The sequence below is a fragment of the Phyllobates terribilis genome, unplaced genomic scaffold (assembly GCF_046119375.1).
Source record: "Phyllobates terribilis strain yellow unplaced genomic scaffold, ASM4611937v1 Scaffold_27__1_contigs__length_16484149, whole genome shotgun sequence".
In the NCBI taxonomy this organism is placed as follows: domain Eukaryota; kingdom Metazoa; phylum Chordata; class Amphibia; order Anura; family Dendrobatidae; genus Phyllobates; species Phyllobates terribilis.
In genome coordinates, this window is record NW_027362787.1 from 6,066,845 (window position 1) to 6,090,165 (window position 23,321).

At 47.1% G+C, this 23,321-nt stretch overlaps 14 non-coding genes and 3 pseudogenes across 14 annotated transcripts; all 17 read left to right on the forward strand.

Moving 5' to 3' along the window:
- The first annotated feature begins 517 nt into the window (after window positions 1–517).
- Window positions 518–708, forward strand: LOC141178436 (U2 spliceosomal RNA). Its single transcript, XR_012254721.1, has one exon. It is a non-coding gene; the product is annotated as a U2 spliceosomal RNA (small nuclear RNA).
- Window positions 709–1,820: 1,112 nt separating this feature from the next.
- LOC141178437 (U2 spliceosomal RNA) lies at window positions 1,821–2,011 on the forward strand. Its single transcript, XR_012254722.1, has one exon. It is a non-coding gene; the product is annotated as a U2 spliceosomal RNA (small nuclear RNA).
- A 1,115-nt stretch (window positions 2,012–3,126) lies between these two features.
- Window positions 3,127–3,218, forward strand: LOC141178141 (U2 spliceosomal RNA; annotated as a pseudogene).
- Window positions 3,219–4,007: 789 nt separating this feature from the next.
- LOC141177997 (U2 spliceosomal RNA) lies at window positions 4,008–4,191 on the forward strand. The gene has a single exon (XR_012254473.1). It is a non-coding gene; the product is annotated as a U2 spliceosomal RNA (small nuclear RNA).
- Window positions 4,192–5,306: 1,115 nt separating this feature from the next.
- LOC141177653 (U2 spliceosomal RNA) lies at window positions 5,307–5,497 on the forward strand. The gene has a single exon (XR_012254228.1). It is a non-coding gene; the product is annotated as a U2 spliceosomal RNA (small nuclear RNA).
- A 1,115-nt stretch (window positions 5,498–6,612) lies between these two features.
- On the forward strand, window positions 6,613–6,803 carry LOC141178439 (U2 spliceosomal RNA). Its single transcript, XR_012254724.1, has one exon. It is a non-coding gene; the product is annotated as a U2 spliceosomal RNA (small nuclear RNA).
- A 1,115-nt stretch (window positions 6,804–7,918) lies between these two features.
- On the forward strand, window positions 7,919–8,109 carry LOC141178440 (U2 spliceosomal RNA). The gene has a single exon (XR_012254725.1). It is a non-coding gene; the product is annotated as a U2 spliceosomal RNA (small nuclear RNA).
- A 1,115-nt stretch (window positions 8,110–9,224) lies between these two features.
- LOC141178071 (U2 spliceosomal RNA) lies at window positions 9,225–9,340 on the forward strand (annotated as a pseudogene).
- A 524-nt stretch (window positions 9,341–9,864) lies between these two features.
- On the forward strand, window positions 9,865–10,046 carry LOC141177660 (U2 spliceosomal RNA). The gene has a single exon (XR_012254234.1). It is a non-coding gene; the product is annotated as a U2 spliceosomal RNA (small nuclear RNA).
- A 1,115-nt stretch (window positions 10,047–11,161) lies between these two features.
- Window positions 11,162–11,352, forward strand: LOC141178442 (U2 spliceosomal RNA). The gene has a single exon (XR_012254726.1). It is a non-coding gene; the product is annotated as a U2 spliceosomal RNA (small nuclear RNA).
- Window positions 11,353–12,467: 1,115 nt separating this feature from the next.
- LOC141177614 (U2 spliceosomal RNA) lies at window positions 12,468–12,658 on the forward strand. The gene has a single exon (XR_012254192.1). It is a non-coding gene; the product is annotated as a U2 spliceosomal RNA (small nuclear RNA).
- Window positions 12,659–13,773: 1,115 nt separating this feature from the next.
- Window positions 13,774–13,964, forward strand: LOC141178443 (U2 spliceosomal RNA). The gene has a single exon (XR_012254727.1). It is a non-coding gene; the product is annotated as a U2 spliceosomal RNA (small nuclear RNA).
- Window positions 13,965–15,079: 1,115 nt separating this feature from the next.
- Window positions 15,080–15,270, forward strand: LOC141178444 (U2 spliceosomal RNA). The gene has a single exon (XR_012254728.1). It is a non-coding gene; the product is annotated as a U2 spliceosomal RNA (small nuclear RNA).
- A 1,115-nt stretch (window positions 15,271–16,385) lies between these two features.
- LOC141178445 (U2 spliceosomal RNA) lies at window positions 16,386–16,576 on the forward strand. Its single transcript, XR_012254729.1, has one exon. It is a non-coding gene; the product is annotated as a U2 spliceosomal RNA (small nuclear RNA).
- A 1,115-nt stretch (window positions 16,577–17,691) lies between these two features.
- On the forward strand, window positions 17,692–17,882 carry LOC141177518 (U2 spliceosomal RNA). The gene has a single exon (XR_012254105.1). It is a non-coding gene; the product is annotated as a U2 spliceosomal RNA (small nuclear RNA).
- Window positions 17,883–18,997: 1,115 nt separating this feature from the next.
- Window positions 18,998–19,188, forward strand: LOC141178446 (U2 spliceosomal RNA). Its single transcript, XR_012254730.1, has one exon. It is a non-coding gene; the product is annotated as a U2 spliceosomal RNA (small nuclear RNA).
- A 1,115-nt stretch (window positions 19,189–20,303) lies between these two features.
- On the forward strand, window positions 20,304–20,381 carry LOC141178033 (U2 spliceosomal RNA; annotated as a pseudogene).
- Window positions 20,382–23,321: the final 2,940 nt, after the last annotated feature.

The following is a 23,321-nucleotide window of genomic DNA, read 5'->3' on the forward strand; positions in this document are numbered from 1 at the left end:
ACTGTTGCTTATGGCGGTCTCTGTGAGCTTCTCAGCGACATTCAGCCAGCCAGGTATCCTGCCTGCAGTAGATGGAATGTGGCAATGGAACGCTGGCTGCGCGTGTCATAATAGGCTCTGAGCCTTTATATACCTGTGCACAGCAGCAGCCACCTTCAGTCTGCTGCTGGACAGCCAGCAGCAGCAGCAGCAGGAGAGGTATGTAATCAGGAGCCCTCCTGCTAAGGGTAGACAGCTGCTCGTTCCACCCCACCCCCCGCCTTAATTGGTTCTCCTCCCTTCCAACGGTGTTGAGGCGGGTGGGAACAGCGGGGGGTGAAGGTGCTGTGTTTAAAGAGGTGGAGTTATGCAGATCTAAAACGCGTGGATTGCAGCAGCAGCAAGCCGAAAAGTGCAGGCATGTAAGGGATCTAGAGGTTGACAACATGTCTTCTTAACGGGAGTCCAGGAGCTCATCTCCACAAATGGACTTTTCAGGATCCTTGGGTGGCTCCGTAGTTTGAAACCAATTCTGGTTATCGCTTCTCGGCCTTTTGGCTAAGATCAAGTGTAGTATCTGTTCTTATCAGTTTAATATCTGATACGTCCCCTATCTGGGGACCATATATTAAATGGATTTTTAGAACAGGGAGATGGAAAAAGAGCTTGCTCTGTCCACTCCACGCATTGACCTGGTATTGCAGTATCTCCAGGACCGGTGCACCCCTTCTTTAATGCAGTTTCTAAAATCAGAAAGAATTGAATTCAATGTTTTTTGTTCATTTTGCTTGTTTGTCGGATGTTGGGATGGTCTCTTTGGCTTTGCTTTTCTTCTCCTCATTGGATTTTTCATGTTCAAAGTTGCAGAAGCCAGATTACAAGCTCATTTTGGTTCAACTTCAGCAACTGTGCATTGCATTGCCATGTAATGTGATGCAATGCTATCTTTCTAGCTCTCCCTTTTTACTTCCTTTTGGATAAACAGACATATTAGGCAAGCATTTTGGAGCTTTCACCTAAATAACTACAGGTGGTGAGATAAGCTGCACAATATAATTGACCTTTCAGTATATTGTTGCACACACACCATCTATTTAGCAAATGCCCTTGTTATCAACAGCAGCCTTTTAAACTCACCTGAGCTAACAGGTATGTGCGCTGGTTACTCTGCTGCGCTTAAAATTTCTTTTTTGGTTTGCTACAATGCCTTTTCTGAAACGTTGTCTCCTTCTGCTGGAACACTGACTTCTTTCATTTAATGCCTGCAGACTATAAAAGAGAACCCAACCCAAAAAGTTTGGTTGATTAGTCTGTGGCATTCTGTTAAACTGTTGCTTATGGCGGTCTCTGTGAGCTTCTCAGCGACATTCAGCCAGCCAGGTATCCTGCCTGCAGTAGATGGAATGTGGCAATGGAACGCTGGCTGCGCGTGTCATAATAGGCTCTGAGCCTTTATATACCTGTGCACAGCAGCAGCCACCTTCAGTCTGCTGCTGGACAGCCAGCAGCAGCAGCAGGAGAGGTATGTAATCAGGAGCCCTCCTGCTAAGGGTAGACAGCTGCTCGTTCCACCCCACCCCCCGCCTTAATTGGTTCTCCTCCCTTCCAACGGTGTTGAGGCGGGTGGGAACAGCAGGGGGTGAAGGTGCTGTGTTTAAAGAGGTGGAGTTATGCAGATCTAAAACGCGTGGATTGCAGCAGCAGCAAGCCGAAAAGTGCAGGCATGTAAGGGATCTAGAGGTTGACAACATGTCTTCTTAACGGGAGTCCAGGAGCTCATCTCCACAAATGGACTTTTCAGGATCCTTGGGTGGCTCCGTAGTTTGAAACCAATTCTGGTTATCGCTTCTCGGCCTTTTGGCTAAGATCAAGTGTAGTATCTGTTCTTATCAGTTTAATATCTGATACGTCCCCTATCTGGGGACCATATATTAAATGGATTTTTAGAACAGGGAGATGGAAAAAGAGCTTGCTCTGTCCACTCCACGCATTGACCTGGTATTGCAGTATCTCCAGGACCGGTGCACCCCTTCTTTAATGCAGTTTCTAAAATCAGAAAGAATTGAATTCAATGTTTTTTGTTCATTTTGCTTGTTTGTCGGATTTTGGGATGGACTCTTTGGCTTTGCTTTTCTTCTCCTCATTGGATTTTTCATGTTCAAAGTTGCAGAAGCCAGATTACAAGCTCATTTTGGTTCAACTTCAGCAACTGTGCATTGCATTGCCATGTAATGTGATGCAATGCTATCTTTCTAGCTCTCCCTTTTTACTTCCTTTTGGATAAACAGACATATTAGGCAAGCATTTTGGAGCTTTCACCTAAATAACTACAGGTGGTGAGATAAGCTGCACAATATAATTGACCTTTCAGTATATTGTTGCACACACACCATCTATTTAGCAAATGCCCTTGTTATCAACAGCAGCCTTTTAAACTCACCTGAGCTAACAGGTATGTGCGCTGGTTACTCTGCTGCGCTTAAAATTTCTTTTTTGGTTTGCTACAATGCCTTTTCTGAAACGTTGTCTCCTTCTGCTGGAACACTGACTTCTTTCATTTAATGCCTGCAGACTATAAAAGAGAACCCAACCCAAAAAGTTTGGTTGATTAGTCTGTGGCATTCTGTTAAACTGTTGCTTATGGCGGTCTCTGTGAGCTTCTCAGCGACATTCAGCCAGCCAGGTATCCTGCCTGCAGTAGATGGAATGTGGCAATGGAACGCTGGCTGCGCGTGTCATAATAGGCTCTGAGCCTTTATATACCTGTGCACAGCAGCAGCCACCTTCAGTCTGCTGCTGGACAGCCAGCAGCAGCAGCAGCAGGAGAGGTATGTAATCAGGAGCCCTCCTGCTAAGGGTAGACAGCTGCTCGTTCCACCCCACCCCCCGCCTTAATTGGTTCTCCTCCCTTCCAACGGTGTTGAGGCGGGTGGGAACAGCAGAGGGTGAAGGTGCTGTGTTTAAAGAGGTGGAGTTATGCAGATCTAAAACGCGTGGATTGCAGCAGCAGCAAGCCGAAAAGTGCAGGCATGTAAGGGATCTAGAGGTTGACAACATGTCTTCTTAACGGGAGTCCAGGAGCTCATCTCCACAAATGGACTTTTCAGGATCCTTGGGTGGCTCCGTAGTTTGAAACCAATTCTGGTTATCGCTTCTCGGCCTTTTGGCTAAGATCAAGTGTAGTATCTTTCGAAAAGGCGGTTTTGGATGTTGGCCGCCCTAGTAGATTGATACATTATGCACACTGGGGTTTAGGCGCTTGTTAGTACGCCAGGTGGCTAATATAGTCATCTGGTGGAAAGCATGGCCCCCCAGGATCGACGCCATTGGGCCGGGGAAGATCGAAAGCCCGAAGTGTGAAGTGCCCCAGGAGTGGTGACCCTGGGGTGCCTTAACTCACTGGGATTGGGAACCCCACTTGAGTTTATGGCACATTTGCACAAGCACTTCAAATTTTCTTTCTTCGCACACACCCTTATTCCGGGCCTTCTGGCCTTAGGATGGGGAATTTTTCAATTCCCGGTCGAAGGTCCGGGCAGTATTATACTGTGAAACCTTCACTATTTATTTAATTTCTTTGTCACTGTGTGTCCACTTATTCACGTGTGTCACGTCCTACTAGGATTTTGTTGGGATGCGGTTCCCTTACGGGTTCCTCTCTTGGCAGGTCTAGGGGGGGAGTGTGTGGCCATCAGGTTCCGCTCCCCCCTGAACCCCCCTGGCTCTCCTCTTTCGGGAGGAGAGCGTTGTTGGCTCCCCTCTTCTGGGAGGGGAGCACAGTCTTTGGCTCCCAGTGCCTTGCTCGGGTGAGAACTCGGGCAGGTGCTGGGGGTAAGATTGGGTCGCCTCTGGCTTCGGCTGGAGGTGGCTTTTTGTCCCTGTTCCTCGCTGTGGCCTTTTGGCTCGGAGGGACGGGGAATGGTTTGGGGGACCCTTCTCCTTTTGGAGAGGGTTTCAAGAAGACCAGCATCCTAGTGCACTTTTTTTGTGGCACTTGTCACTTTTTTAAGCGCACTCGGGTTTTGTACACGAATTCGGGCTTTCGATAAAAAAAAAAAATCTGTTCTTATCAGTTTAATATAAGATACGTCCCCTATCTGGGGACCATATATTAAATGGATTTTTAGAACAGGGAGATGGAAAAAGAGCTTGCTCTGTCCACTCCACGCATTGACCTGGTATTGCAGTATCTCCAGGACTGGTGCACCCCTTCTTTAATGCAGTTTCTAAAATCAGAAAGAATTGAATTCAATGTTTTTTGTTCATTTTGCTTGTTTGTCGGATTTTGGGATGGACTCTTTGGCTTTGCTTTTCTTCTCCTCATTGGATTTTTCATGTTCAAAGTTGCAGAAGCCAGATTACAAGCTCATTTTGGTTCAACTTCAGCAACTGTGCATTGCATTGCCATGTAATGTGATGCAATGCTATCTTTCTAGCTCTCCCTTTTTACTTCCTTTTGGATAAACAGACATATTAGGCAAGCATTTTGGAGCTTTCACCTAAATAACTACAGGTGGTGAGATAAGCTGCACAATATAATTGACCTTTCAGTATATTGTTGCACACACACCATCTATTTAGCAAATGCCCTTGTTATCAACAGCAGCCTTTTAAACTCACCTGAGCTAACAGGTATGTGCGCTGGTTACTCTGCTGCGCTTAAAATTTCTTTTTTGGTTTGCTACAATGCCTTTTCTGAAACGTTGTCTCCTTCTGCTGGAACACTGACTTCTTTCATTTAATGCCTGCAGACTATAAAAGAGAACCCAACCCAAAAAGTTTGGTTGATTAGTCTGTGGCATTCTGTTAAACTGTTGCTTATGGCGGTCTCTGTGAGCTTCTCAGCGACATTCAGCCAGCCAGGTATCCTGCCTGCAGTAGATGGAATGTGGCAATGGAACGCTGGCTGCGCGTGTCATAATAGGCTCTGAGCCTTTATATACCTGTGCACAGCAGCAGCCACCTTCAGTCTGCTGCTGGACAGCCAGCAGCAGCAGCAGCAGGAGAGGTATGTAATCAGGAGCCCTCCTGCTAAGGGTAGACAGCTGCTCGTTCCACCCCACCCCCCGCCTTAATTGGTTCTCCTCCCTTCCAACGGTGTTGAGGCGGGTGGGAACAGCAGGGGGTGAAGGTGCTGTGTTTAAAGAGGTGGAGTTATGCAGATCTAAAACGCGTGGATTGCAGCAGCAGCAAGCCGAAAAGTGCAGGCATGTAAGGGATCTAGAGGTTGACAACATGTCTTCTTAACGGGAGTCCAGGAGCTCATCTCCACAAATGGACTTTTCAGGATCCTTGGGTGGCTCCGTAGTTTGAAACCAATTCTGGTTATCGCTTCTCGGCCTTTTGGCTAAGATCAAGTGTAGTATCTGTTCTTATCAGTTTAATATAAGATACGTCCCCTATCTGGGGACCATATATTAAATGGATTTTTAGAACAGGGAGATGGAAAAAGAGCTTGCTCTGTCCACTCCACGCATTGACCTGGTATTGCAGTATCTCCAGGACCGGTGCACCCCATCTTTAATGCAGTTTCTAAAATCAGAAAGAATTGAATTCAATGTTTTTTGTTCATTTTGCTTGTTTGTCGGATTTTGGGATGGACTCTTTGGCTTTGCTTTTCTTCTCCTCATTGGATTTTTCATGTTCAAAGTTGCAGAAGCCAGATTACAAGCTCATTTTGGTTCAACTTCAGCAACTGTGCATTGCATTGCCATGTAATGTGATGCAATGCTATCTTTCTAGCTCTCCCTTTTTACTTCCTTTTGGATAAACAGACATATTAGGCAAGCATTTTGGAGCTTTCACCTAAATAACTACAGGTGGTGAGATAAGCTGCACAATATAATTGACCTTTCAGTATATTGTTGCACACACACCATCTATTTAGCAAATGCCCTTGTTATCAACAGCAGCCTTTTAAACTCACCTGAGCTAACAGGTATGTGCGCTGGTTACTCTGCTGCGCTTAAAATTTCTTTTTTGGTTTGCTACAATGCCTTTTCTGAAACGTTGTCTCCTTCTGCTGGAACACTGACTTCTTTCATTTAATGCCTGCAGACTATAAAAGAGAACCCAACCCAAAAAGTTTGGTTGATTAGTCTGTGGCATTCTGTTAAACTGTTGCTTATGGCGGTCTCTGTGAGCTTCTCAGCGACATTCAGCCAGCCAGGTATCCTGCCTGCAGTAGATGGAATGTGGCAATGGAACGCTGGCTGCGCGTGTCATAATAGGCTCTGAGCCTTTATATACCTGTGCACAGCAGCAGCCACCTTCAGTCTGCTGCTGGACAGCCAGCAGCAGCAGCAGCAGGAGAGGTATGTAATCAGGAGCCCTCCTGCTAAGGGTAGACAGCTGCTCGTTCCACCCCACCCCCCGCCTTAATTGGTTCTCCTCCCTTCCAACGGTGTTGAGGCGGGTGGGAACAGCAGGGGGTGAAGGTGCTGTGTTTAAAGAGGTGGAGTTATGCAGATCTAAAACGCGTGGATTGCAGCAGCAGCAAGCCGAAAAGTGCAGGCATGTAAGGGATCTAGAGGTTGACAACATGTCTTCTTAACGGGAGTCCAGGAGCTCATCTCCACAAATGGACTTTTCAGGATCCTTGGGTGGCTCCGTAGTTTGAAACCAATTCTGGTTATCGCTTCTCGGCCTTTTGGCTAAGATCAAGTGTAGTATCTGTTCTTATCAGTTTAATATCTGATACGTCCCCTATCTGGGGACCATATATTAAATGGATTTTTAGAACAGGGAGATGGAAAAAGAGCTTGCTCTGTCCACTCCACGCATTGACCTGGTATTGCAGTATCTCCAGGACCGGTGCACCCCTTCTTTAATGCAGTTTCTAAAATCAGAAAGAATTGAATTCAATGTTTTTTGTTCATTTTGCTTGTTTGTCGGATTTTGGGATGGACTCTTTGGCTTTGCTTTTCTTCTCCTCATTGGATTTTTCATGTTCAAAGTTGCAGAAGCCAGATTACAAGCTCATTTTGGTTCAACTTCAGCAACTGTGCATTGCATTGCCATGTAATGTGATGCAATGCTATCTTTCTAGCTCTCCCTTTTTACTTCCTTTTGGATAAACAGACATATTAGGCAAGCATTTTGGAGCTTTCACCTAAATAACTACAGGTGGTGAGATAAGCTGCACAATATAATTGACCTTTCAGTATATTGTTGCACACACACCATCTATTTAGCAAATGCCCTTGTTATCAACAGCAGCCTTTTAAACTCACCTGAGCTAACAGGTATGTGCGCTGGTTACTCTGCTGCACTTAAAATTTCTTTTTTGGTTTGCTACAATGCCTTTTCTGAAACGTTGTCTCCTTCTGCTGGAACACTGACTTCTTTCATTTAATGCCTGCAGACTATAAAAGAGAACCCAACCCAAAAAGTTTGGTTGATTAGTCTGTGGCATTCTGTTAAACTGTTGCTTATGGCGGTCTCTGTGAGCTTCTCAGCGACATTCAGCCAGCCAGGTATCCTGCCTGCAGTAGATGGAATGTGGCAATGGAACGCTGGCTGCGCGTGTCATAATAGGCTCTGAGCCTTTATATACCTGTGCACAGCAGCAGCCACCTTCAGTCTGCTGCTGGACAGCCAGCAGCAGCAGCAGCAGGAGAGGTATGTAATCAGGAGCCCTCCTGCTAAGGGTAGACAGCTGCTCGTTCCACCCCACCCCCCGCCTTAATTGGTTCTCCTCCCTTCCAACGGTGTTGAGGCGGGTGGGAACAGCAGGGGGTGAAGGTGCTGTGTTTAAAGAGGTGGAGTTATGCAGATCTAAAACGCGTGGATTGCAGCAGCAGCAAGCCGAAAAGTGCAGGCATGTAAGGGATCTAGAGGTTGACAACATGTCTTCTTAACGGGAGTCCAGGAGCTCATCTCCACAAATGGACTTTTCAGGATCCTTGGGTGGCTCCGTAGTTTGAAACCAATTCTGGTTATCGCTTCTCGGCCTTTTGGCTAAGATCAAGTGTAGTATCTGTTCTTATCAGTTTAATATCTGATACGTCCCCTATCTGGGGACCATATATTAAATGGATTTTTAGAACAGGGAGATGGAAAAAGAGCTTGCTCTGTCCACTCCACGCATTGACCTGGTATTGCAGTATCTCCAGGACCGGTGCACCCCTTCTTTAATGCAGTTTCTAAAATCAGAAAGAATTGAATTCAATGTTTTTTGTTCATTTTGCTTGTTTGTCGGATTTTGGGATGGACTCTTTGGCTTTGCTTTTCTTCTCCTCATTGGATTTTTCATGTTCAAAGTTGCAGAAGCCAGATTACAAGCTCATTTTGGTTCAACTTCAGCAACTGTGCATTGCATTGCCATGTAATGTGATGCAATGCTATCTTTCTAGCTCTCCCTTTTTACTTCCTTTTGGATAAACAGACATATTAGGCAAGCATTTTGGAGCTTTCACCTAAATAACTACAGGTGGTGAGATAAGCTGCACAATATAATTGACCTTTCAGTATATTGTTGCACACACACCATCTATTTAGCAAATGCCCTTGTTATCAACAGCAGCCTTTTAAACTCACCTGAGCTAACAGGTATGTGCGCTGGTTACTCTGCTGCGCTTAAAATTTCTTTTTTGGTTTGCTACAATGCCTTTTCTGAAACGTTGTCTCCTTCTGCTGGAACACTGACTTCTTTCATTTAATGCCTGCAGACTATAAAAGAGAACCCAACCCAAAAAGTTTGGTTGATTAGTCTGTGGCATTCTGTTAAACTGTTGCTTATGGCGGTCTCTGTGAGCTTCTCAGCGACATTCAGCCAGCCAGGTATCCTGCCTGCAGTAGATGGAATGTGGCAATGGAACGCTGGCTGCGCGTGTCATAATAGGCTCTGAGCCTTTATATACCTGTGCACAGCAGCAGCCACCTTCAGTCTGCTGCTGGACAGCCAGCAGCAGCAGCAGCAGGAGAGGTATGTAATCAGGAGCCCTCCTGCTAAGGGTAGACAGCTGCTCGTTCCACCCCACCCCCCGCCTTAATTGGTTCTCCTCCCTTCCAACGGTGTTGAGGCGGGTGGGAACAGCAGGGGGTGAAGGTGCTGTGTTTAAAGAGGTGGAGTTATGCAGATCTAAAACGCGTGGATTGCAGCAGCAGCAAGCCGAAAAGTGCAGGCATGTAAGGGATCTAGAGGTTGACAACATGTCTTCTTAACGGGAGTCCAGGAGCTCATCTCCACAAATGGACTTTTCAGGATCCTTGGGTGGCTCCGTAGTTTGAAACCAATTCTGGTTATCGCTTCTCGGCCTTTTGGCTAAGATCAAGTGTAGTATCTTTTGAAAAGGCAGTTTTGTCCTTGGGCTGCCCTAGTAAATTGATGCATATTACACACTGGTTTGGTGCACTTGTTAGTACGCCAGGTGGCTCATAGAGTTATCTGATGGAAAACATGGCCCTCCAGGATCGAAGTCACTAGGCTGGGTAAGTGTGAGGGCTTTGGAGCAATGTGCCCCAGGAGTAGGCGCCCTGGTGGGAGTCCAAGCTTACTGGGACTGGGAACCCCAGAAAGACTTGGCTTCGTAGCACGCCGCACCTTTGCCAATCATACTTTCTGAGCAACCCCCCCTATTCCTGGCCTCCGGGCTAGGAAGAGGAATTTTTATAAACCCGGTCGGAGGTCCGGTCAGCTTTGGGCTGAGAAACCAACACAGGCTCCAGCTCCACTAGGGTGGCAGCCTAGATGGAAGCTGGGAGCACGAAAACGGCTCTTCTCCGGCTTCGGCTAGGGAGAGCATCGGAGATCCCTGACCCTCGCTGTGGCCTTCTGGCTCGGAGGGATGGGGATGGTTTATTGGGGACCCTCTCCTCCGGGAAGGGTCCACATCAATCCTCGCCTCGTGCGCTGTTTTGGTGTGACTTCGGTCACATTTTTCAGTGCCTTGGATGCAGCTTCAATCAAAAAATCTGTTCTTATCAGTTTAATATCTGATACGTCCCCTATCTGGGGACCATATATTAAATGGATTTTTAGAACAGGGAGATGGAAAAAGAGCTTGCTCTGTCCACTCCACGCATTGACCTGGTATTGCAGTATCTCCAGGACCGGTGCACCCCTTCTTTAATGCAGTTTCTAAAATCAGAAAGAATTGAATTCAATGTTTTTTGTTCATTTTGCTTGTTTGTCGGATTTTGGGATGGACTCTTTGGCTTTGCTTTTCTTCTCCTCATTGGATTTTTCATGTTCAAAGTTGCAGAAGCCAGATTACAAGCTCATTTTGGTTCAACTTCAGCAACTGTGCATTGCATTGCCATGTAATGTGATGCAATGCTATCTTTCTAGCTCTCCCTTTTTACTTCCTTTTGGATAAACAGACATATTAGGCAAGCATTTTGGAGCTTTCACCTAAATAACTACAGGTGGTGAGATAAGCTGCACAATATAATTGACCTTTCAGTATATTGTTGCACACACACCATCTATTTAGCAAATGCCCTTGTTATCAACAGCAGCCTTTTAAACTCACCTGAGCTAACAGGTATGTGCGCTGGTTACTCTGCTGCGCTTAAAATTTCTTTTTTGGTTTGCTACAATGCCTTTTCTGAAACGTTGTCTCCTTCTGCTGGAACACTGACTTCTTTCATTTAATGCCTGCAGACTATAAAAGAGAACCCAACCCAAAAAGTTTGGTTGATTAGTCTGTGGCATTCTGTTAAACTGTTGCTTATGGCGGTCTCTGTGAGCTTCTCAGCGACATTCAGCCAGCCAGGTATCCTGCCTGCAGTAGATGGAATGTGGCAATGGAACGCTGGCTGCGCGTGTCATAATAGGCTCTGAGCCTTTATATACCTGTGCACAGCAGCAGCAACCTTCAGTCTGCTGCTGGACAGCCAGCAGCAGCAGCAGCAGGAAAGGTATGTAATCAGGAGCCCTCCTGCTAAGGGTAGACAGCTGCTCGTTCCACCCCACCCCCCGCCTTAATTGGTTCTCCTCCCTTCCAACGGTGTTGAGGCGGGTGGGAACAGCAGGGGGTGAAGGTGCTGTGTTTAAAGAGGTGGAGTTATGCAGATCTAAAACGCGTGGATTGCAGCAGCAGCAAGCCGAAAAGTGCAGGCATGTAAGGGATCTAGAGGTTGACAACATGTCTTCTTAACGGGAGTCCAGGAGCTCATCTCCACAAATGGACTTTTCAGGATCCTTGGGTGGCTCCGTAGTTTGAAACCAATTCTGGTTATCGCTTCTCGGCCTTTTGGCTAAGATCAAGTGTAGTATCTGTTCTTATCAGTTTAATATCTGATACGTCCCCTATCTGGGGACCATATATTAAATGGATTTTTAGAACAGGGAGATGGAAAAAGAGCTTGCTCTGTCCACTCCACGCATTGACCTGGTATTGCAGTATCTCCAGGACCGGTGCACCCCTTCTTTAATGCAGTTTCTAAAATCAGAAAGAATTGAATTCAATGTTTTTTGTTCATTTTGCTTGTTTGTCGGATTTTGGGATGGACTCTTTGGCTTTGCTTTTCTTCTCCTCATTGGATTTTTCATGTTCAAAGTTGCAGAAGCCAGATTACAAGCTCATTTTGGTTCAACTTCAGCAACTGTGCATTGCATTGCCATGTAATGTGATGCAATGCTATCTTTCTAGCTCTCCCTTTTTACTTCCTTTTGGATAAACAGACATATTAGGCAAGCATTTTGGAGCTTTCACCTAAATAACTACAGGTGGTGAGATAAGCTGCACAATATAATTGACCTTTCAGTATATTGTTGCACACACACCATCTATTTAGCAAATGCCCTTGTTATCAACAGCAGCCTTTTAAACTCACCTGAGCTAACAGGTATGTGCGCTGGTTACTCTGCTGCGCTTAAAATTTCTTTTTTGGTTTGCTACAATGCCTTTTCTGAAACGTTGTCTCCTTCTGCTGGAACACTGACTTCTTTCATTTAATGCCTGCAGACTATAAAAGAGAACCCAACCCAAAAAGTTTGGTTGATTAGTCTGTGGCATTCTGTTAAACTGTTGCTTATGGCGGTCTCTGTGAGCTTCTCAGTGACATTCAGCCAGCCAGGTATCCTGCCTGCAGTAGATGGAATGTGGCAATGGAACGCTGGCTGCGCGTGTCATAATAGGCTCTGAGCCTTTATATACCTGTGCACAGCAGCAGCCACCTTCAGTCTGCTGCTGGACAGCCAGCAGCAGCAGCAGCAGGAGAGGTATGTAATCAGGAGCCCTCCTGCTAAGGGTAGACAGCTGCTCGTTCCACCCCACCCCCCGCCTTAATTGGTTCTCCTCCCTTCCAACGGTGTTGAGGCGGGTGGGAACAGCAGGGGGTGAAGGTGCTGTGTTTAAAGAGGTGGAGTTATGCAGATCTAAAACGCGTGGATTGCAGCAGCAGCAAGCCGAAAAGTGCAGGCATGTAAGGGATCTAGAGGTTGACAACATGTCTTCTTAACGGGAGTCCAGGAGCTCATCTCCACAAATGGACTTTTCAGGATCCTTGGGTGGCTCCGTAGTTTGAAACCAATTCTGGTTATCGCTTCTCAGCCTTTTGGCTAAGATCAAGTGTAGTATCTGTTCTTATCAGTTTAATATCTGATACGTCCCCTATCTGGGGACCATATATTAAATGGATTTTTAGAACAGGGAGATGGAAAAAGAACTTGCTCTGTCCACTCCACGCATTGACCTGGTATTGCAGTATCTCCAGGACCGGTGCACCCCTTCTTTAATGCAGTTTCTAAAATCAGAAAGAATTGAATTCAATGTTTTTTGTTCATTTTGCTTGTTTGTCGGATTTTGGGATGGACTCTTTGGCTTTGCTTTTCTTCTCCTCATTGGATTTTTCATGTTCAAAGTTGCAAAAGCCAGATTACAAGCTCATTTTGGTTCAACTTCAGCAACTGTGCATTGCATTGCCATGTAATGTGATGCAATGCTATCTTTCTAGCTCTCCCTTTTTACTTCCTTTTGGATAAACAGACATATTAGGCAAGCATTTTGGAGCTTTCACCTAAATAACTACAGGTGGTGAGATAAGCTGCACAATATAATTGACCTTTCAGTATATTGTTGCACACACACCATCTATTTAGCAAATGCCCTTGTTATCAACAGCAGCCTTTTAAACTCACCTGAGCTAACAGGTATGTGTGCTGGTTACTCTGCTGCGCTTAAAATTTCTTTTTTGGTTTGCTACAATGCCTTTTCTGAAACGTTGTCTCCTTCTGCTGGAACACTGACTTCTTTCATTTAATGCCTGCAGACTATAAAAGAGAACCCAACCCAAAAAGTTTGGTTGATTAGTCTGTGGCATTCTGTTAAACTGTTGCTTATGGCGGTCTCTGTGAGCTTCTCAGCGACATTCAGCCAGCCAGGTATCCTGCCTGCAGTAGATGGAATGTGGCAATGGAACGCTGGCTGCGCGTGTCATAATAGGCTCTGAGCCTTTATATACCTGTGCACAGCAGCAGCCACCTTCAGTCTGCTGCTGGACAGCCAGCAGCAGCAGCAGCAGGAGAGGTATGTAATCAGGAGCCCTCCTGCTAAGGGTAGACAGCTGCTCGTTCCACCCCACCCCCCGCCTTAATTGGTTCTCCTCCCTTCCAACGGTGTTGAGGCGGGTGGGAACAGCAGGGGGTGAAGGTGCTGTGTTTAAAGAGGTGGAGTTATGCAGATCTAAAACGCGTGGATTGCAGCAGCAGCAAGCCGAAAAGTGCAGGCATGTAAGGGATCTAGAGGTTGACAACATGTCTTCTTAACGGGAGTCCAGGAGCTCATCTCCACAAATGGACTTTTCAGGATCCTTGGGTGGCTCCGTAGTTTGAAACCAATTCTGGTTATCGCTTCTCGGCCTTTTGGCTAAGATCAAGTGTAGTATCTGTTCTTATCAGTTTAATATCTGATACGTCCCCTATCTGGGGACCATATATTAAATGGATTTTTAGAACAGGGAGATGGAAAAAGAGCTTGCTCTGTCCACTCCACGCATTGACCTGGTATTGCAGTATCTCCAGGACCGGTGCACCCCTTCTTTAATGCAGTTTCTAAAATCAGAAAGAATTGAATTCAATGTTTTTTGTTCATTTTGCTTGTTTGTCGGATTTTGGGATGGACTCTTTGGCTTTGCTTTTCTTCTCCTCATTGGATTTTTCATGTTCAAAGTTGCAGAAGCCAGATTACAAGCTCATTTTGGTTCAACTTCAGCAACTGTGCATTGCATTGCCATGTAATGTGATGCAATGCTATCTTTCTAGCTCTCCCTTTTTACTTCCTTTTGGATAAACAGACATATTAGGCAAGCATTTTGGAGCTTTCACCTAAATAACTACAGGTGGTGAGATAAGCTGCACAATATAATTGACCTTTCAGTATATTGTTGCACACACACCATCTATTTAGCAAATGCCCTTGTTATCAACAGCAGCCTTTTAAACTCACCTGAGCTAACAGGTATGTGTGCTGGTTACTCTGCTGCGCTTAAAATTTCTTTTTTGGTTTGCTACAATGCCTTTTCTGAAACGTTGTCTCCTTCTGCTGGAACACTGACTTCTTTCATTTAATGCCTGCAGACTATAAAAGAGAACCCAACCCAAAAAGTTTGGTTGATTAGTCTGTGGCATTCTGTTAAACTGTTGCTTATGGCGGTCTCTGTGAGCTTCTCAGCGACATTCAGCCAGCCAGGTATCCTGCCTGCAGTAGATGGAATGTGGCAATGGAACGCTGGCTGCGCGTGTCATAATAGGCTCTGAGCCTTTATATACCTGTGCACAGCAGCAGCCACCTTCAGTCTGCTGCTGGACAGCCAGCAGCAGCAGCAGCAGGAGAGGTATGTAATCAGGAGCCCTCCTGCTAAGGGTAGACAGCTGCTCGTTCCACCCCACCCCCCGCCTTAATTGGTTCTCCTCCCTTCCAACGGTGTTGAGGCGGGTGGGAACAGCAGGGGGTGAAGGTGCTGTGTTTAAAGAGGTGGAGTTATGCAGATCTAAAACGCGTGGATTGCAGCAGCAGCAAGCCGAAAAGTGCAGGCATGTAAGGGATCTAGAGGTTGACAACATGTCTTCTTAACGGGAGTCCAGGAGCTCATCTCCACAAATGGACTTTTCAGGATCCTTGGGTGGCTCCGTAGTTTGAAACCAATTCTGGTTATCGCTTCTCGGCCTTTTGGCTAAGATCAAGTGTAGTATCTGTTCTTATCAGTTTAATATCTGATACGTCCCCTATCTGGGGACCATATATTAAATGGATTTTTAGAACAGGGAGATGGAAAAAGAGCTTGCTCTGTCCACTCCACGCATTGACCTGGTATTGCAGTATCTCCAGGACCGGTGCACCCCTTCTTTAATGCAGTTTCTAAAATCAGAAAGAATTGAATTCAATGTTTTTTGTTCATTTTGCTTGTTTGTCGGATTTTGGGATGGACTCTTTGGCTTTGCTTTTCTTCTCCTCATTGGATTTTTCATGTTCAAAGTTGCAGAAGCCAGATTACAAGCTCATTTTGGTTCAACTTCAGCAACTGTGCATTGCATTGCCATGTAATGTGATGCAATGCTATCTTTCTAGCTCTCCCTTTTTACTTCCTTTTGGATAAACAGACATATTAGGCAAGCATTTTGGAGCTTTCACCTAAATAACTACAGGTGGTGAGATAAGCTGCACAATATAATTGACCTTTCAGTATATTGTTGCACACACACCATCTATTTAGCAAATGCCCTTGTTATCAACAGCAGCCTTTTAAACTCACCTGAGCTAACAGGTATGTGCGCTGGTTACTCTGCTGCGCTTAAAATTTCTTTTTTGGTTTGCTACATTGCCTTTTCTGAAACGTTGTCTCCTTCTGCTGGAACACTGACTTCTTTCATTTAATGCCTGCAGACTATAAAAGAGAACCCAACCCAAAAAGTTTGGTTGATTAGTCTGTGGCATTCTGTTAAACTGTTGCTTATGGCGGTCTCTGTGAGCTTCTCAGCGACATTCAGCCAGCCAGGTATCCTGCCTGCAGTAGATGGAATGTGGCAATGGAACGCTGGCTGCGCGTGTCTTAATAGGCTCTGAGCCTTTATATACCTGTGCACAGCAGCAGCCACCTTCAGTCTGCTGCTGGACAGCCAGCAGCAGCAGCAGCAGGAGAGGTATGTAATCAGGAGCCCTCCTGCTAAGGGTAGACAGCTGCTCGTTCCACCCCACCCCCCGCCTTAATTGGTTCTCCTCCCTTCCAACGGTGTTGAGGCGGGTGGGAACAGCAGGGGGTGAAGGTGCTGTGTTTAAAGAGGTGGAGTTATGCAGATCTAAAACGCGTGGATTGCAGCAGCAGCAAGCCGAAAAGTGCAGGCATGTAAGGGATCTAGAGGTTGACAACATGTCTTCTTAACGGGAGTCCAGGAGCTCATCTCCACAAATGGACTTTTCAGGATCCTTGGGTGGCTCCGTAGTTTGAAACCAATTCTGGTTATCGCTTCTCGGCCTTTTGGCTAAGATCAAGTGTAGTATCTGTTCTTATCAGTTTAATATCTGATACGTCCCCTATCTGGGGACCATATATTAAATGGATTTTTAGAACAGGGAGATGGAAAAAGAGCTTGCTCTGTCCACTCCACGCATTGACCTGGTATTGCAGTATCTCCAGGACCGGTGCACCCCTTCTTTAATGCAGTTTCTAAAATCAGAAAGAATTGAATTCAATGTTTTTTGTTCATTTTGCTTGTTTGTCGGATTTTGGGATGGACTCTTTGGCTTTGCTTTTCTTCTCCTCATTGGATTTTTCATGTTCAAAGTTGCAGAAGCCAGATTACAAGCTCATTTTGGTTCAACTTCAGCAACTGTGCATTGCATTGCCATGTAATGTGATGCAATGCTATCTTTCTAGCTCTCCCTTTTTACTTCCTTTTGGATAAACAGACATATTAGGCAAGCATTTTGGAGCTTTCACCTAAATAACTACAGGTGGTGAGATAAGCTGCACAATATAATTGACCTTTCAGTATATTGTTGCACACACACCATCTATTTAGCAAATGCCCTTGTTATCAACAGCAGCCTTTTAAACTCACCTGAGCTAACAGGTATGTGCGCTGGTTACTCTGCTGCGCTTAAAATTTCTTTTTTGGTTTGCTACAATGCCTTTTCTGAAACGTTGTCTCCTTCTGCTGGAACACTGACTTCTTTCATTTAATGCCTGCAGACTATAAAAGAGAACCCAACCCAAAAAGTTTGGTTGATTAGTCTGTGGCATTCTGTTAAACTGTTGCTTATGGCGGTCTCTGTGAGCTTCTCAGCGACATTCAGCCAGCCAGGTATCCTGCCTGCAGTAGATGGAATGTGGCAATGGAACGCTGGCTGCGCGTGTCATAATAGGCTCTGAGCCTTTATATACCTGTGCACAGCAGCAGCCACCTTCAGTCTGCTGCTGGACAGCCAGCAGCAGCAGCAGCAGGAGAGGTATGTAATCAGGAGCCCTCCTGCTAAGGGTAGACAGCTGCTCGTTCCACCCCACCCCCCGCCTTAATTGGTTCTCCTCCCTTCCAACGGTGTTGAGGCGGGTGGGAACAGCAGGGGGTGAAGGTGCTGTGTTTAAAGAGGTGGAGTTATGCAGATCTAAAACGCGTGGATTGCAGCAGCAGCAAGCCGAAAAGTGCAGGCATGTAAGGGATCTAGAGGTTGACAACATGTCTTCTTAACGGGAGTCCAGGAGCTCATCTCCACAAATGGACTTTTCAGGATCCTTGGGTGGCTCCGTAGTTTGAAACCAATTCTGGTTATCGCTTCTCGGCCTTTTGGCTAAGATTAAGTGTAGTATCTGTTCTTATCAGTTTAATATCTGATACGTCCCCTATCTGGGGACCATATATTAAATGGATTTTTAGAACAGGGAGATGGAAAAAGAGCTTGCTCTGTCCACTCCACGCATTGACCTGGTATTGCAGTATCTCCAGGACCGGTGCACCCCTTCTTTAATGCAGTTTCTAAAATCAGAAAGAATTGAATTCAATGTTTTTTGTTCATTTTGCTTGTTTGTCGGATTTTGGGATGGACTCTTTGGCTTTGCTTTTCTTCTCCTCATTGGATTTTTCATGTTCAAAGTTGCAGAAGCCAGATTACAAGCTCATTTTGGTTCAACTTCAGCAACTGTGCATTGCATTGCCATGTAATGTGATGCAATGCTATCTTTCTAGCTCTCCCTTTTTACTTCCTTTTGGATAAACAGACATATTAGGCAAGCATTTTGGAGCTTTCACCTAAATAACTACAGGTGGTGAGATAAGCTGCACAATATAATTGACCTTTCAGTATATTGTTGCACACACACCATCTATTTAGCAAATGCCCTTGTTATCAACAGCAGCCTTTTAAACTCACCTGAGCTAACAGGTATGTGCGCTGGTTACTCTGCTGCGCTTAAAATTTCTTTTTTGGTTTGCTACATTGCCTTTTCTGAAACGTTGTCTCCTTCTGCTGGAACACTGACTTCTTTCATTTAATGCCTGCAGACTATAAAAGAGAACCCAACCCAAAAAGTTTGGTTGATTAGTCTGTGGCATTCTGTTAAACTGTTGCTTATGGCGGTCTCTGTGAGCTTCTCAGCGACATTCAGCCAGCCAGGTATCCTGCCTGCAGTAGATGGAATGTGGCAATGGAACGCTGGCTGCGCGTGTCATAATAGGCTCTGAGCCTTTATATACCTGTGCACAGCAGCAGCCACCTTCAGTCTGCTTCTGGACAGCCAGCAGCAGCAGCAGCAGGAGAGGTATGTAATCAGGAGCCCTCCTGCTAAGGGTAGACAGCTGCTCGTTCCACCCCACCCCCCGCCTTAATTGGTTCTCCTCCCTTCCAACGGTGTTGAGGCGGGTGGGAACAGCAGGGGGTGAAGGTGCTGTGTTTAAAGAGGTGGAGTTATGCAGATCTAAAACGCGTGGATTGCAGCAGCAGCAAGCCGAAAAGTGCAGGCATGTAAGGGATCTAGAGGTTGACAACATGTCTTCTTAACGGGAGTCCAGGAGCTCATCTCCACAAATGGACTTTTCAGGATCCTTGGGTGGCTCCGTAGTTTGAAACCAATTCTGGTTATCGCTTCTCGGCCTTTTGGCTAAGATCAAGTGTAGTATCTGTTCTTATCAGTTTAATATCTGATACGTCCCCTATCTGGGGACCATATATTAAATGGATTTTTAGAACAGGGAGATGGAAAAAGAGCTTGCTCTGTCCACTCCACGCATTGACCTGGTATTGCAGTATCTCCAGGACCGGTGCACCCCTTCTTTAATGCAGTTTCTAAAATCAGAAAGAATTGAATTCAATGTTTTTTGTTCATTTTGCTTGTTTGTCGGATTTTGGGATGGACTCTTTGGCTTTGCTTTTCTTCTCCTCATTGGATTTTTCATGTTCAAAGTTGCAGAAGCCAGATTACAAGCTCATTTTGGTTCAACTTCAGCAACTGTGCATTGCATTGCCATGTAATGTGATGCAATGCTATCTTTCTAGCTCTCCCTTTTTACTTCCTTTTGGATAAACAGACATATTAGGCAAGCATTTTGGAGCTTTCACCTAAATAACTACAGGTGGTGAGATAAGCTGCACAATATAATTGACCTTTCAGTATATTGTTGCACACACACCATCTATTTAGCAAATGCCCTTGTTATCAACAGCAGCCTTTTAAACTCACCTGAGCTAACAGGTATGTGCGCTGGTTACTCTGCTGCGCTTAAAATTTCTTTTTTGGTTTGCTACAATGCCTTTTCTGAAACGTTGTCTCCTTCTGCTGGAACACTGACTTCTTTCATTTAATGCCTGCAGACTATAAAAGAGAACCCAACCCAAAAAGTTTGGTTGATTAGTCTGTGGCATTCTGTTAAACTGTTGCTTATGGCGGTCTCTGTGAGCTTCTCAGCGACATTCAGCCAGCCAGGTATCCTGCCTGCAGTAGATGGAATGTGGCAATGGAACGCTGGCTGCGCGTGTCATAATAGGCTCTGAGCCTTTATATACCTGTGCACAGCAGCAGCCACCTTCAGTCTGCTGCTGGACAGCCAGCAGCAGCAGCAGCAGGAGAGGTATGTAACCAGGAGCCCTCCTGCTAAGGGTAGACAGCTGCTCGTTCCACCCCACCCCCCGCCTTAATTGGTTCTCCTCCCTTCCAACGGTGTTGAGGCGGGTGGGAACAGCAGGGGGTGAAGGTGCTGTGTTTAAAGAGGTGGAGTTATGCAGATCTAAAACGCGTGGATTGCAGCAGCAGCAAGCCGAAAAGTGCAGGCATGTAAGGGATCTAGAGGTTGACAACATGTCTTCTTAACGGGAGTCCAGGAGCTCATCTCCACAAATGGACTTTTCAGGATCCTTGGGTGGTTCCGTAGTTTGAAACCAATTCTGGTTATCGCTTCTCGGCCTTTTGGCTAAGATCAAGTGTAGTATCTGTTCTTTTAAGAACACAAGAGCTACGATCTACACTTGACGAGAGCGATCGAACTCGGAAGGAGAAGAGCTTCGGAGCCCAGCTGACATCAGAGAACGAAGGCGGATATCGGTGGGAGGAAGAAGCTCTAAAGAATCCAGAATAAGACGAAGACTCGGAGAACAATCGGGCTGTCCTGTGGAATCTTCGAGGAAGAAAATCATCGAGACAAAGACCTTTCGGGGAATTTGTCCAGAACACGACGGGAGAAGAATCTGCATAGCTCCACCCATTCCGGGAAGAGTTCCAGATCCAGCTCCAAGAAGTAACTGCAGGAGGAAAGCCATGGCAAGCGCTGCGAGGAAGGCCGAAAAGAAGAGCCTGGAGCTGGGGACAGCCAGGAGGGCCCAGCCAGGAGCCGATTCTGACCCCAAGGACTCTGCCTCCACGACTGGCCAGCAGAAGGGACCCCAGAAGCCCCGCCACGAAGCTCCAGCCCTGGAGCCATGGATGCGGCAGACGGTGGCCCTGAAGCTGAAGGAAGTGGATGGGAGGGTGCCGGACATGTCCTCGGACGTGTTCTGCCAGAAGATGCTGCTGGATCGAGGCTTCTCCAGGTCGGACACCCTCAGCATCCAGACCTTCTTGACGGGGATCTTCTTCGTCACCTTCGCCACTGTGAACACCTGCAGGAGGTTCTGGGAAATGGTAAGCGCAAAAGGACCGGATAATTCTTTCTCTGCCTTTACAGGTAGCTGCCCTATCCAGAGGGATGAAAGGAGGATCACGGTCTCCATGCGCAACCCGCACACCCCAGGCAAAGACATCTGTACCTTCCTGAGACGCTTCTGTTTGGTTGTGAAGGAACCCTCTCACATCCTGAATGGACTCGGCTTCTGGACAGGTAAGTGGTCGGTGACCGTTAGACTTCACAGGGACCTGGCGTACTCAGACGGACTTCGGCACCTGCCCCCGACATTCTCCCTGGGCAACTCCTACGGCCTCATCTATTACCCGGACATGCCGCGGAACTGCAGGAGATGCGGCAAGAACGGCCACGAGATGAAGGACTGCAAGGAGGATGCCTGCAGGATTTGTCGAGTGACGGGACACAGCTCGAAGGACTGCCCGAAGAAGACGTCCTGCAACCTGTGTGGGCTGGCGGCTCATCTGTACAAGGATTGCCCCAGGCGTGAGAGATCCTGGGCATCGGTGGTTGCGACGACCCCAGCTACGGAGGACAAGGCCCCGACGACCAGGCCTGTGAAGGTCAAGGACGCGACGACCAAGGCCCCAGCGGCCAAGGCCGAGACGACCAAGGCCAAAGCGGTCAAGGAGTCGGTGGCCAAAGCCCCAGCGACGGTCCCAGCAGCTCCGAAGCAGAAGAAAAAGTCAAAGGAGGGTAAGAGTTCTGTCACCCCTCTCTCGATCCCTCCCCCTGCCACCCCCGTCCAATCCCCCCCCACCCCGGCCACCCCTGCTGAGGATTCCACTTCCTCTTCCTCCTTCCCCTACTCCTCAGCAGGTGTCCTTTCCCCTGCCCCGGCAGCCACTCTCCCTCCCCAGACCATGGTAGCGGTGGAATTAACCTTTCCTCCACCCGCCGCTATCTATTCCGAGGAGGATTTTCCCCTTCTTGTCTCCCCAGTTCCAACCCGGGGAAAGAGGAAGGTGGAGGACAGCCCTGCTACTGAATCCTCCAAAAAGAAGATTCTGGATTTCGTAGGCGAAAAGGAGGATACCCTCCCTGAGCCAGAAGAGATGGAGCACATGGTTGAGACCCTGGTGGCCGAGCCAGAAGAGGAGGAACTGGTGGTCGCCGAGATTGAGGCCGCGCTGCTTGACCAGATGGAGGAAGAGGGCCTGCTGGTGATCCCGTCACCAGCAGTCAACACCGACGAGGGACCACCCGACCGGAGTGGTAACTAAGGTGTATTGCCTGCGCTAACTTTTTCTTTTTTCCCTACATGATGGCTAATATTAACTTATTTTCCATTAATGTCAGGAGCATCAAGGACAAGTTCAGACGTCAGACTATTTATGCCTTCCTTACTTCCCAGTTGTGTGATGTTTATATGTTGCAGGAATGTTCCCTTCCCTCCTCTAGGTCCTTCAAACATCTGGCCAGGGAGTGGTCCCACGGTCCATCCTAGTGGTCCGGTGGGGGTGACTGCAAGTCTGCGGGGGTCGCAATTCTGATCAGGGGGGGCGCATTCACGCTTGAGTCCGTCCAGGAGCTCATCTGCGGCAGGGCTCTTGTTGTAGATGGCAACTGGGCGGGAGAACCTGTCAGGTTCATCAACGTGTATGCGTCCCCACTGAAGAATGAGCGTTTGGAGCTTTTCCAGACCCTGCGGCTTCAGCTTGCCACCACCAGGACCTTAGTGATGGCCGGGGATTTCAACTGCCCCATCGAGGAGGACGGTCGTAGTTCTGGCACATCTGCCAAGTTGGACATCACGTCCAAGCTGCTCATCGAGATGGTAACCGAGGCCTCTCTTCAGGACGTGGTGGGCTCCATGGGGAGAGGCTCCACGAACTATTCGTGGAGCCGACCCGATGGCTCACTCCGCTCCAGGATTGACTTTGTGTTCACCTCTCGGGCAGTCAGGCAGAGTAGGCACTCGATGGTCTCCTGCTTCTTCTCCGACCACAGAGCCATTCACTTACAAGGTGTCCTCGGCGACGGTTTTCCGTCTGGCCCCGGCTCCTGGAAGCTGAATTGTGCTCTGCTGGCTCAGGATGAAGTCGTGGAGGAGCTGAGAGCAGCCTACGCAATGTGGCAGTCCTACAAGGGTAGCTTCCAAACAGTCTCTGATTGGTGGGAATATGTTAAACTTGAGTTTCGCTGTTTCTTTCAGGCCAAGGGTCGACAACAGGAGTGTGAGAAGAGGAGGGACTTCAGAGGGCTGCAGCGCGAGCTGCGGTCGCTGCAGGACCTTCTTCACTGCGGCTGGGACGTGAGGGAGGAGCTGGAGGAGACCAAGAAGAGCCTGAAA